The sequence below is a fragment of the Leptopilina heterotoma genome, unplaced genomic scaffold, assembly GCF_015476425.1.
Source record: "Leptopilina heterotoma isolate Lh14 unplaced genomic scaffold, ASM1547642v1 Lhet_183, whole genome shotgun sequence".
In the NCBI taxonomy this organism is placed as follows: Eukaryota; Metazoa; Arthropoda; class Insecta; order Hymenoptera; family Figitidae; genus Leptopilina; species Leptopilina heterotoma.
The window spans coordinates 1,985,442-1,999,396 of record NW_025110901.1 but is presented as its reverse complement, the minus strand read 5'-3'; the positions used below and the strand labels follow the sequence as shown (position 1 = coordinate 1,999,396).

Below are 13,955 nucleotides of genomic sequence, written 5' to 3'. Positions count from 1 at the left end.
AAACTTAATCCCCTTTTTAGAAAAAAATCCCCTTTTTTACTTAATATTCCATAGAAAAATCATTGTAATCCCTGAATTTATTAAACTGAACGAAATTTTTATTTAAACTAAATAATTAATATTTAGAGTATTTGATTAATACATAATATTTTTCTGAGTGTATCCAAATAAATATTATAATTATTATATTTTCGCATTTGCAAAGTTTGTTTAAATTTTAAAATGTTATGAAAAATAGGTTAAATGTTATCAAACTATTAAATAAATAGTGAAATACTGTTTTTAAAGCTTTTTTTTTTTGAAGAAGTATTTAGGTGCCTTGCTAAATTGTTTTTTGACATTTTAAGAGAAAATTTATGGAAAAGTGCGTTTTTCGCTCCAAATTTGAATTAGTAAAAATTTTTACTTATTTGAATCAGTGATTGATTTTTTCTTTTGAATAAATAAATTTAACTAAAAAATTAGTAGAACTTACTATTTATTAGTAAAATTTACTAATTCAACAGAAAAAATTCAGTAACTAATTCTACTTAGTAAACATTTTTACTAATTCAAATTTAAAGAGCTGATAAGAAATCAATCGTAAATTTTATGTTAAAAATTAAAAAATTTTATTTATAATTTAAAATTTAAATTAAAAAAAACTGTCGTTTCAATTATTTTTAGCAATTCTTCTAAGCATTAATCGATTAATTAATGCTAAAAAGAATTGCTAAAAATAATTGAAACGACATTTTTTTTTTTAAATTTTAATTTTAAATTATAAAAAAAAAAATTATAAAAAAATACAATTTTTTCTCAATTTGGAAAAATTAGGAGGACAAAAAATAAAATGAGAACTTTTGTCTTTTTGGGGTCATCCTAATATTATATATACATTTTTTTGCATCTTTTTTTATTTCATTCATATACAACATCAAATAATTGTGAAACTGTTGGAGAAAAAAAAGTTGTTCAAGTTCCTGACGAAAATTGAAACGGAAAAGAAAAAGGTTGACACAGTTTTGCAATAAAGTTTTCTGAAAATTTCATTTTTATAGAAATGATGGAATTATTCCACAACAGTGGTGACCCAAAAATGAAAATTCTGTCCTCATTTCTTTGTCCATCGTTGAAGATAGAAGAGAGAAAAAAAAGAGAGAAAGAGGGAGAAGTTTCTGATGCCGAAATTATTGCATTTGCTCTGAGATGCAGAAGTGGGAGAAAGGAATAAAGGAACTGGCACATGAGAAAATGTGGGATGATAGGAAAAGAGATTTTTGCTTAAATTAAAAGAAAGAAAAAAAAATTTTTTTTTTTTGAAAAAGAAGAAGAGGAAGAGGAAGAAGAAGAAGGAAAGAATGAAGAGAGGGAGAGGGAAAAAATGATAAAAGACTGTGGCTTGAGTTGAGAATGACTGAGAGAAGGGAGATGCGTCAAAGGATTCCAGAGATATTGAATAATTCCTGGTTTCCCTTATATGAAATATTTCCGGGCAGTGCTCAACTTTCTGGGTCCAGTCACCTGTAAGCTCCGCACTTTCCTTCAAAAGTAATTTTATCGTCTTTTTCATGAAAATTGTTTTTTTAATGGCACTTCTATATATAAGTATACTAAAAGCGATGGAAAATGGGGTTCAATATTATTATTTTCAGAGGCTGGGGAACAATTTTTTTTCTATAGAAAATACCTTCTTTAAGATTTTTTTTATTTTATTTATTATTTATTATTTATTATTATTTTTACTATCCACAATTCGCGCGCGGCTTACTTCTCTTTTAATAAAAATTCCTGATTTTTCCCTGAATTTAAATTTTAAATTTAAATGTGAAATCAATTGTTAATATATAATTAAAAATTGCATTAAATTTTAATGAATATTTTCCAATAGTGAAATAATAATTCACCTATACAATGATATTTTTAGTTCGATGAAAAGATGTTTGAAAAAAATGGTCGAACTTGAATTGCCCTTTTGTTGGAATATAAAATTTTCTATTTGCGTTTATTATAATATTTGATATTCATAATGTTGAGATATAGTTCGGGGATTAAAAGTATAGTTCCACTAACTGAAATCTGAAAAGTCTTTATGTGATCCCCTCAATCTTTCTATAACTTACTCTCTTATACATTTCTATATATCAAAGAAGAAGCCAGCTTTCCTCTATCTTTGCTCCTTTCGATAAAACGAAAGTTTTAATTGACTCGAATGTCTTGACGATCCTCGGGATAAACGATCATCGGAAACGCCTCGTTTTCGAGACTTTCGAGAGCAGTTTTTTTTCTTTCTGTTTTTGAAAGATGAAAACAGAAAGCTTTTCAAAACGCAGTCATAATTGGAATCGTTAATATTTAAAAAAATGCCTTTTGGAGAAAAATATTTTTACAAACTGTTTATTACTGAGTAATAGTCAATTCAAGTCTTTTAATTAGGTTGTTTTTTTAAAGACAAAAAATACTTTAAATTTTTAATTATTATAAAAACATGAAGAAAGTGATCACTCCGAGTCTACGACTCGGAGTGATCACTTTCTTCATGTTTTAAAAATATTAATTCCTATGGAAAAATAATAATAATTAAATATTTATTTAAAAAAGAAGTTATTGATGTTTGTGAATAATTTAACTTTTGAAGAAATTTGTAAATAAATTCAGAGTTGCCACGCAACCTGGAAACCTGGAAAACCTGGAAGTGTCAAGGAATTTTATAAACCTTGAAAAAACCTGGAAAAGTCAGGGAATTTTGATCGAAATCCTGGAAAATTGTTATTTTCTAAAGTTTATTCTTGAAATCTAATTTTACATAAATATTCTAAAATTAATTGAATTTTAAAAGAGTTAGTTTTACAATTTTCATAAGTATAGATGAATTTCAAAAGATTTTAATTTGAAATTTTGTTAAATTTCAATTTTCAATCGTCTTAAAGAACGTAGATTTTTGAAAAATTTTAATTATTCCAATTCTTCTGAAATTAGTTCAATTTTTTAATATATATTTTTAATTGATTATTAAAAATAATGGATTTATAGAAGAATTTTAATTAAAAACACTAAAAGAAATTGAATTTTGAAGCAATTACAAATGATTGCAGAAATTCAATTATTTTCAAAAGTAGTAAAATTCTTCTTAGAAATTCAATTATTTACAACAATTTTAATAAAATTCATGGCAAAATTTCAATTATTTTCAAACACTTTCCTCAATTCAATGATTTTTAATAAATCTACTACTTTAATAAAATTTTTCAATAGAATTCAATTATTTAAAATAATTATTAAATTCTACGCAAACATTTAATTATTTTCATAAATAATAAAACTCATCTCAGACTTTCAATTATTTTTAATACAATTTTAATGAAATTCTTCTTAAAAATTTTATTAAAATTCATCAAAGAAATTCAATAATTTAAAAAGACATTTTAATAAAGTTCGTCTCAAGAATTCAATTATTTTAAAAAGTAATATAATTCTTCGCCGAAATTTAACTGTGTTCAACAATTTACAAAAATTCTCGTCAAAATTTCAATAATCTTTATAAATTTTTCTCCGAAATTCAAATATTTTCAAAAATTTTAATAAAATTCTTGGCAAAATTTCAATTATTTTAAAAAATTTTCAATATATCTACTATTTTAATAAAAATTTACTAAAGAATTCAATTATTTTTAAAAATTTTAATAAAATTCTACGCATATATTTAATTATTTTCATAAAAAGTTACAAATGATTGCTAAAATTCAATTATGTTTAAAAGTTTAAAAAAACTTTTGTCAAAATTTCAATTACTTTCGAAAATTTTCTTCAATTCAATGATTTTCAATATCTACTATTGTAATAAAATTTTCCAAAAGAATTCAATTATTTAAAACAAATTGAAATAAAATTCTACGAAAACAATTTAATTATTTTCACAAATAATACAAATATGACAGGATTCAATTATTTACAAAGAATTCAATTATTTTCAAATTTGTTAGAAATTTCTTCGCAATAATTCCATTTTTCTCATAAACTATACAATTTTTTTTACAGAGAATCAATTATTTTCGTAAAAAATAAAATTTTTTTAGGAATTCAATTATTCTCATAAATAATAAAACTCATAGCAGAATTTCAATTATTTTTATTTCAATTTTAATCAAATTCTTAGAAAAAATGAAATTATTCTTAAAAATTTGTATTTAAATTCGTCTCAAGAATTCAATTATTTTCAAAAATAATATAATTCTTTGCAGAAATTCAATTATGTTAAAAAATTTACAAAAATTCTCGTCAAAATTTCAATAATCTTCATAAATTTTTCTCCGAAATTAAACTATTTTCAAAAATTTTAATAAAATTCTTGGCAAAATTTCAATTATTTTCAAAAACACTTATAAAAAAAATTTTTTTAGAACTCTTTTCTCTTTGGAGAAATTCAATTATTTTTAATCAAATTTTAATCATTTTTCCGAAAAATAAACTTATTCTTAAAAATTTTATTAAAATTTGTCAAGAGAATTCAATTATTTAAAAATTTGTTTAATAAAATTCTTTATGAAAATTCAATTTTAAGAAACATTCAGGAGTTGACTTTGAGTCTCGGTAGCGAGTAGACGTGTTTGTGTTCGTTCTGGTGATTAAAATTTCTGATTGTACTGTTTTATTTACCTTATTTTGTGCTACCTTACTAAATTTGTTTAAAAAGTGAGTGTAGTGAGAACTGAAAGCTTGAAGTGCATTTTGCGGGTTAAGTAGACTTCTTTTTCCTGTTCAGTGTTGAGCGGTGGATTTTTTCGGCCTCTGTGCAGATCTATTATTCAGCTCTGATTAAAATGGAGGAGTTTAATTTGGAAGGGTCTATCAAAAGTCTCGTAAAGAGTATTGAAGACCTTAAGGAGTCGCAAAAAGAAACACGGATTGAAGTGCAGGAGGCGTGTGGTATATCCAGAGGTATTAGAGAGGATATGAATAAAATTCATCACAAAATTAATCAAATCGAACTGAATGTTGAAAGTTTTGAGCGTAGAAACAGAGCGAACAATATTATTATTTTTGGTATGAAAGACAATGAGGACACAGACCTACTCGCTACAATAACAACAATTTTCCAAAATATTAAATTGAATATTCCGGAAGTCGCGATAGCAGATGTTTTTAAATTAGGAAAAATCAAAGGCAATCGTCCGGTCCTTGTTAGATTTATTGCCCCGAGATGGGTAAAGCTTGTCTTTACAAAATTGGCGGAATTTAACAGGCTAAAGCTCAGTATAGCCAACGATCGTTCTAAGCAAGAGAGGGAGGAAAGAAAGGAATTACGCAAGCAGGAGGACCTCCTACTTAGAGCCGGACTGGATGCTAGCATCAAGAAGAATAGGCTATTTGTAGGGGAGAGGGAAATTTTTCCTGGTGATATAGAGACGCTTTTGAAGTCAGCAAGAAAGCGTAAAGTGGGGGACGAGGGGAACGATAAGGATAGATTGACAGAGGAGATGGCATCGAAGAGAAGGGGTCGCTTTTCAAACAGGGATCTTTTGGCGGAAGACAAAAACAATCAAAGCATGATACCTTTTTTGTCACCAAGACCGACAGAACCCCCCCTCAAACAGACAACAACTTAGGAACAAAAAAGAAGCAAACTAAGAGCGGGATTCCACGGAATAATTACTACTCCGCTCCAACCTCTAAAGTGATCATATGGAATTTGCATGGATTTGCCAATCTAAAGGATATTGATACTTATTTCAATCAAGAGGATATTTTATGTTTACTCGAAACGTGGATAGAAACGCCGTCGGTGTGGAACTCTGTGTTTTCCAGTGATATGGTGTGGTTCCACTCTCCAGCACTCAGAGAAGCAAATAAGGGAAGAGCAAAGGGAGGTATTCTAGTGGTTCTTAGTGGTAAATTATTTTCCCCTCAATTGTTTTTTTCTACTCCAGAAATTATTATTGTCAAGATTAATGATAAAAAATTTGAATTTATTTTGGGAATTGTTTATCTTGCCCCTTCAGCTAATGTTGGCAAATTCTTAGAGTCGTTGAATATAATGTTATCTTCTATTAGGGAGAGATTCCCCCAACTTCCGATTTACTTAGGTGGGGACTTCAACTGTAGAGTGGGAGAGCTGAACCTGTTGGAAGAATCTATCTTTCTGGATTGTGACGCATTCTCAGCAGAGAGACACTCGAAGGACTTGATTGTAAACGGTAGGGGTAAACAGTTAGAGTGCTTTATGAGCAATAACAGTCTTTGGCTCTTAAATGGTAGATCAAAAGGTGATTCGCCAGCTCAATTTACGTTCAGTAATCATTTGGGTTCAAGTGTAATTGATCTTTTATGGACTTCGATAGATGGTTTTTCTTATTTGATTGATTTTAAAGTTTTACCTATTTTGACAATGTCAGATCATCTACCTATTGTTATGTATGTGAATTGGGAGAAGCAGTTAATGAATAGTGAATATGAATCAGATTTTACTTCAGAATGTGTTAGTCTTCGTTTTAATGTAGATTGTAGTTTGAATTTTGAGGAAAAGATGAGATGGAGAGATGAAGTATCAAGGGTAGATGAAAATGTTGATGTTTTAAATAAAAATTTAATTGATACCATTGTAGATGTCGCAAAAGAATTGAATATGATTAATGTCAAAAAGAATAATGATGGAAATGTGATTAGACTGAAGGATAAAGTATGGTTTGATTCGGAATGTCATTCTGCTAGAAGTAACATGGTGGTGGATTTTCAAAATTCTCAGAAGAACGATGATATTATAGGAAGGGAAGCTTTTAATAAAAGTAAAAAAGAATATTTGAAACTTTTGCAATATAAAAGAAAGATTTTTGAAAATAATTTAATAGATAAAATTGCAAATACTCGAGATTCATTTTCCTTTTGGTCTATTATCAATAAAAAGCGCATAAGAAAAAACAATATTAATTTGATTGATAAAGACATTTGGCTTCAGTACTTAAAAAATATGTTTCCAATAAAATTAATAAGTCGTCCTATCGAAGAGCATATAGGTCACCCCATGTTGGATGGATTAATAACAAGGGATGAGTTACTTCTAAGTCTTAATAAATGTAAAGATAAAAAAGCTGCTGGTGTGGATTTAATTAATTATAGTTTTTATAAACGATTGCCAGAAAATTGGATATTCTACTTAGAACAAATGTTTAATAAAATATTTTCTTTAGAAAAAATTCCGTCGGCATGGGGTGTTCTATCCACGACCATGTTGCCCAAGGGAGGGGATAGCGGTAATCCGGATAATTATAGGCCAATAACATTGGTAAATAATATCGTTAAGATTTTTACTCAAATTTTATCGGAAAGGCTGATTAGCTGGAGTGAAGCAGGCGATTTGATTCCGGAATTTCAGTCGGGATTTAGAAGGGGGCGTGGTTGTCTGGATAATCTTTTTACTTTACAATCATTGATCCAGATTCATTTGAGACATCCGAAACGAGCAGTGTACGCTGCCTTTGTCGATTTTAAAAGCGCTTTCCCGTCAGTCCCGCATGATTTATTATGGGTTAAATTGAGTACTCTGGGAATGAGTTCAAAATTAATTAATGTTATAAGGGATTTTTATGAGAAGGCATATGCTTGCATCAAGACTAAGACAGGCAACACCGAATTTGTAAGGGTTTCACAGGGTGTTCTGCAGGGTGATACCTTGAGTCCATTGTTGTTTTCTTTATACATTAGTGATCTTGAAAAATATTTGCGGGAACACGGTTGCAGGGGTCTTTCAGTAAATAGAGTGTTAGAGATTCTTATTTTGGCCTACGCGGACGACTTGGTGCTCCTTGCGGATACCCCTGTGGAGCTTAGCAAAAAGTTAGAGGCGTTAAGAAGGTATTGCGAGTTGAACGGTCTAAATATTAATCCTATTAAAACGAAGGTAGTAATTTTTCGTACAAACGCCAATAATAAGGCGGGAAGGTTTAAGTCGTTTAAATTGGGAGAGGAAAAAATTGAAGTGGTGAAGAGCTATAATTATTTAGGCGTGATCTTCAGCGATAATTGTAAATACGAATCCGCTTCGAAAAAATTTACTAACTCAGCTAATGCAGCGAAATGTGCCGTTATGAAAATTATAAATGAACTTAAAATTGACTCTTGGGCAGCTTACATTAAATTATTGGAAAGTTTGGTAAATAGTTCAAGTTCGTACGGTATTCAGATATGGGGGCTGTCCTGTCTGGGTAACCTGGAGAAGATCCAATTGGGGTTTTTTAAAGAGTTGCTTCATTTACCATCTTGCACGCCGAACTATGCGGTAAGATTAGAAGTGGGTAGACCCCCATTTTCTTGTGTAGTTTTGGCTAGGATACTGTCTTGGATAGAAAAAATTTCTCATATGGTCTCTTCACGGTTTCCAAGACAGTGTCTAGAGAGACTCATAGTTTTGTCGCGTACAAAAAATTCTGGTCGTTTAAACTGGTTTTCTCAATTGAAGCATTTTTTTGAAACAAGTGGTCATTTAAAGTTATGGGAAGAAGCTTCATTGAATGACATGGCTCGGTGTGCAGGGGAGGTATTGAGTGCCTACATGAGAGCACAACTAAAAAGTGACTTAGATGCTAGATCTCGCTCTAGGTGCTTGCAGGTCTGGCCACATCTTGACTTACATCAAGGTGTGCAACCTTATATTCTGAGGAGAATGAATTTGAACTATAAAAGAGGTTTTGCCCAATTGCGTCTTGCCAATAGTCATGTAGACTTCATCAATTTATTTATGAAAAGATATAGGATTTTTAATTCGGACCGGTGTATGTTTTGCTTTGGTGAGAGCGTGGATTTAAATCATTTTCTTAATGTATGTCCCCACTTCGAAAATATCAAAAGCAAGTTCTTTCCACAAATAACAGCTTGTTCAAATCAAGGAACCTTTTGGCGCGCGATTTTGTCTTCAGAAGATGTTAAAATTTGTAAGGATTTTGTTAAAATGATTTTGGAAATGTTGCAAGTGTGTGTCTAGAATGTAAAATGTTGGAATGCAAATGTATGAGTTACTTTTTTTGTAAAGATTCTATACTTTTTTTTCATGTAATAGACTGTACTGTCTGAATAAACTAATTATTAAGAAACATTCAATTATTTAATAAAATATTTATTTTGTATTTAAATAATTGAATTCTCGTAGAATTTTTAAATAAAAACTAATTTAAAAATAAATTTCAGTTAAAATTTTAGATTATTATTGAATATTGAAAGCAATATAACCTTAATTTTTAGAAATAATTGAATTTTGAAAAGGTTTCAAATTAAAATCATTGAAAATTTGAACTTTTCGTACTTTTTGATTAACAATTCTGTAGAATTCATTTTATAAAAAAGTTTAATTGATTTTTTCTTTAATTCTTCATGTTTTTATTTTCTAATATTATATATTTAATTGAAGAATGTCAGAATAATAGATATTATGTAAAAATGAATATTGAAAATTGAATATTTTCAAAGAATTTTATCATTTTTGAAAATAATTGAATTCTTGCTGAGAATTTTATCAATTTTGAAAATAATTGAATTCATGCGAAAAATTTTGTCAATTTTAAAAATAATTGAATTATTTCGAAGAATTTTATTTATATTTTTGAGAAGAATTGAATTTCTGCGAATGATTTTATTATCTATAAAAATAATTAAATTCTTGACAAGATTTTTAAGGAAATTTAGAATTAATTTTTCTCAAAAAGTTTGATAGAACTTTTTTTTTTTAATTATTTCAAGTTTTTAATTTCTAATTTATTTAATTGAAGAATGTGAAAATAATCGAAATTTTAGGTAAAATTGAATTGTAAACAAATGGATTTAAAAATTCTCAAAGAAGAGCTTTTTCAAAAATTATTAAAAAAAATTGATTTAAAGAAGAATTTTAGTTTAAAATTCTAGAAATGAAGAATTGAATTGAAATGAAAATAATTTTGAAGAAGTTACAGTATTAATATTTTTATAATATAAAAAAATGATAGTATCAAGTTTTAATGATTATAAAACATGAAGAAAGCGATTATTCCTAGTCGAAGACTCGGAGTGATCGATATTTTCATGTTTTATAATAATATTCTTATATGTTATTGAATTTAAATCTTTTGAAGAATTTTAATTCCTATGGTAAAATAAAATGATTAAATATTCATTTAAAAACGAAGTTACTGATGTTTTCGAGTAAATTTAAAATTAAAGAAATTCGTAAATAAATGTAATAGAATAGGAAAAAAGTCGTTTTGTCTGGAAATCAGGGATTTTGGTAAAACTAAAAATAAAATTTAAAATTGAAATTAAATTAAAATTAAAAACAAAATTTGGTAAAATATAAATGTAAATAATGTTTATTATAATGTTTTTTTGTTTTTTTTTCAAAACTGGAAAAATTCCTTTTTTTTAACCTGGAAAAGTCAGGGAATTTGAAATGAGGAAAAGCGTGGCAATCCTAATAAATGTAATGGAACATTTTTTTGAGTATATCTAATTATTTTTAGAGTGAATCAGAATATTGTTTAAAATCAGGAAAAAGGGAAATTTTTTGTCTGGAAATCAGTACTATGATACCTAATGATTTTATTTTTTTCTCAAAAAAATGTTTTTCGTTTTTCTCATCCCAAAATATTGATCGATTAATCATAAAAGAAAAACAAAATCCCATGGATATTATTTTTTGATATTTTCTGCGCGCGCCAATACGGATTCAGCATCTCGTTTTTCGTACTCGTCGCGCAATCCACCCCCCTTTTCCACCCTATTTTCTACCCTTTGCCTCTTTTACCCTCCCATTGTCTCCTCTTCAGTACACCCGCACTCAGTTTACGAGTGATACTCGTCGCGATCGTGTTGAATTTTTATTTTTCTCTATTGTGATCATCATCATCATCATTATAAATAAAAATTTCATTTTTTTTGTATCATCTCTTTTTTTATTTTTGAATTTTAAATCAACTTTCTCTCCCTCTCGCTTCCCTCTATTTTACGATCTGATTCTCTCCCCTTAATTCAACATCATTCCTCTCACTCTCTCTCAATATAGATAAGAGGATTTAGAATAATTTAGTGCATTTATCATTTGTCGTCGTCGTCGTCGTCACCTTTTTTTTCGTGAAAATAAACAAAGGGACCTGACAATACTGGTGATTGTTCACAGTGATCAATTATATTAACATCCTTAAGTTTTATTTCTCAATCGGTTTCCATCAAGAGAGTGTTTTCATCGCCCACCCTTGGAATAACAGAGTGTGCAGAGTTACAATAACAGTGCAAGGTAATTTTAGAAACTGTGGAAAGAAATTTTATCTCTCTCTCTCTCTCTCTCTCTCTCTCTCTCTCTCTCTCTCTATTTCTCCCTCTCTCTTTTTTCTCTTTCAAAGTGCTTGACCTCCTTCTTTTTTTTCTTATTGTTTGCCTAAAGTTTTTGAATTAGGGAAATAATAGATTCAGATAAAAAAAGTGTTGTTTTTTTGCTGTTTGCCCAAACTTTAGGGATTAAAGAAGTACTATTAGTTTACGAAAAAAATTGGGTTAAGATAACTTTGCTTTTTACGTTCACTGCTGGGATTTTTAGTTTCTATTCTAATTAGTAATATTATAGCAATTATTATTATTATTATTAGTAGTATTATTATTATAATTATAATTATAATAATAATTATTATTATTTAGATGAATATTTTATTGTGGTTTGTTAATATATTAATCTAAGTAATTTTTAGGACAATTTTTTTTTAATTACTGAAATTAATAATTAATATTATTACTGTTATTGTTGTTGTTATTACTGTTGTTATTACTATTGCTATTATTGTTAATATTATTATTATTGTTATTATTTTTATAATTTTTATTTTTATAATTTTTATTTTTATTGTTATTATTAGTAGGGTTATAATTAATTATATAAATATTTTTTATTTTTATTACTATTAATTATGAAAAATTGCAATTTTTATGCAAATGCAACTTGTAATTGTTTAAAATGTTATATTTATTATTAAAATAACGAATATAAAAAATTCAGAGCAGTGGCAATAATAAATATTTGAGAATGATTGAAAATTGTAAAAATTATAAAAGTGGGGATTTTTCATTTTTTTTTTTAAATGAAATTTCATCGTTTGGTACTTTAGGCTTTGATTGGGTAGATTAACTGAATTTCAAAGTTTACAAGGGATTGACTTTTAATTGAATTTATTACACGATTGGCTCGTTCTATCTCAAAGTTTGTTCACGTAGCATATACGGGTTGCTTCTTTAGCAACGTTCAATAGAGGCAAAACGTCGATGTTCATTTCACCTATCTTAATAAATTGACCAAAGAAACTTATTGAATCTGCTGCATCTCGCTATAAGTGTCCTCGATATTACGTATCAATTGCACATTCTTCGGTTGTAATTTCAGTAACATAATGTCACAACATTTTTTTATATAAAGATTTTAATTTATAAATTTTTTCATTAAGAATTCGAAATTCAATCGCGTTTAAAATTTTCAAAAAAATTTATCATTTCAATGATTTTCAATATCTACTATTTTAATAAAATGACACAACGAATTCAATAATTTAAAAACAATTTTAATAGAATTCTACCCAAACTTTTAATTATTTTCATAAATATTAAAAATTTCACAGGAATTCAAATATTTACAAATTTTTTTATAAGTTTCTTCTCAATAATTCAATTATTTTCATAAATAATAAAACTCATCAATAATAATTTAATTATTTGCAAAAGTAATGAAATTGAATTATTTTCAAAAATTTTAATAAAATTCATTCAAAAATTTCAAATATTTGCGAAAGTAATAAAATTCAAATATTTGCGAAAGTAATAAAATTCAATTATTTTCAAAAATTTTAATAAAATTCATTCCAAAATTTTAAATATTGTCTAAAATTTTTCTTAATTTAATAATTTGGGTATCTATTATTTTAATAAAATTTTTCTAAAAAAATTCAATTATTTAAAAGCAATTTTGACAGAGTTCTACACAAATATTCAATTATTTTCTAAAATAATGAAAATTTTACAGGAATTTTAATTATTAAAAATTGAATTTACATGAATTTGTTTTTATTTTATTATTTTAAAAAATTTTATTTAAATTTGTCAAAAGAATTCAATTATTTAAAAATTTGTTAATAAAATTCTTTATAAGAATTAAATTTTAAGAAACATTTAATTATTAAATAAATGATTAACTTTTGTACTTAAATAATTAAATTTTCGTAGAATTTTCTAATAAAAATTAATTTTTATGTCTCAATAACAATATTGTTTACAAACTCATTTTTTTCTTTTGGGAAGAAAAACATTAAACATTCCCGTTTCTTATTATTTTTCTAGAAAATTCTCAATTTTCATAAGGAAATAATTTGCATCAATTCTATTTCTTAATTTCAATTTGTTGCAATAAAATTCAAAGTTTGTTAAAAATAAAGAAAAAAAATGTTTATAAATTATATTCGTCAATTATAGAAAATTTAATTGAAAATTAAACTAAAAATTTTTGAATTTTTAGAAAATAAAGGAAACCATTTTATTGAAAAAAATGTCCAGATTAAAATATGTCCAGGAGAATTCAATTATTTAAAAATTTGTTTAATAAAATTCTTTATGAAAATTCAATTTTAAGAAACATTAAATTATTTAATAAAATATTTATTTTTGTATTTAAATAATTGAATTCTCGCAGAATTTTTTAATAAAAACTAATTTAAAAATAAATTTCAGTTAAATTTTTAGATTATTATTAAATATTGAAAGCAATATAGCGTAAATTCTAGAAATAATTGAATTTTTAAAAGGTTACAAATTAAAATCTTTAAAAATTAGAACTTTTCGTACTTTTTTATTAACAATTCTATAGAATTCATTTTATGAAAAAGTTTAATTGAATTTTTCTTTAATTCTTCATGTTTTTATTTTCCAATATATATTTAATTGAAGAATGTCAGAATAATCGAAATTACGTAAAAATTAATATTGAA

General features: G+C 26.4%; 1 protein-coding gene across 1 annotated transcript in view; it reads left to right on the top strand.

Moving 5' to 3' along the window:
* Positions 1-10,809: 10,809 nt before the first annotated feature.
* The window catches only part of LOC122500363, a 524,819-nt gene continuing 521,673 nt past the window's right edge, over positions 10,810-13,955 (top strand). Inside the window, exon 1 of the mRNA XM_043609264.1 lies at positions 10,810-11,230. The gene's annotated coding sequence lies outside the window, so the exon portion shown is untranslated. The remainder of the gene's footprint in view (positions 11,231-13,955) is intronic.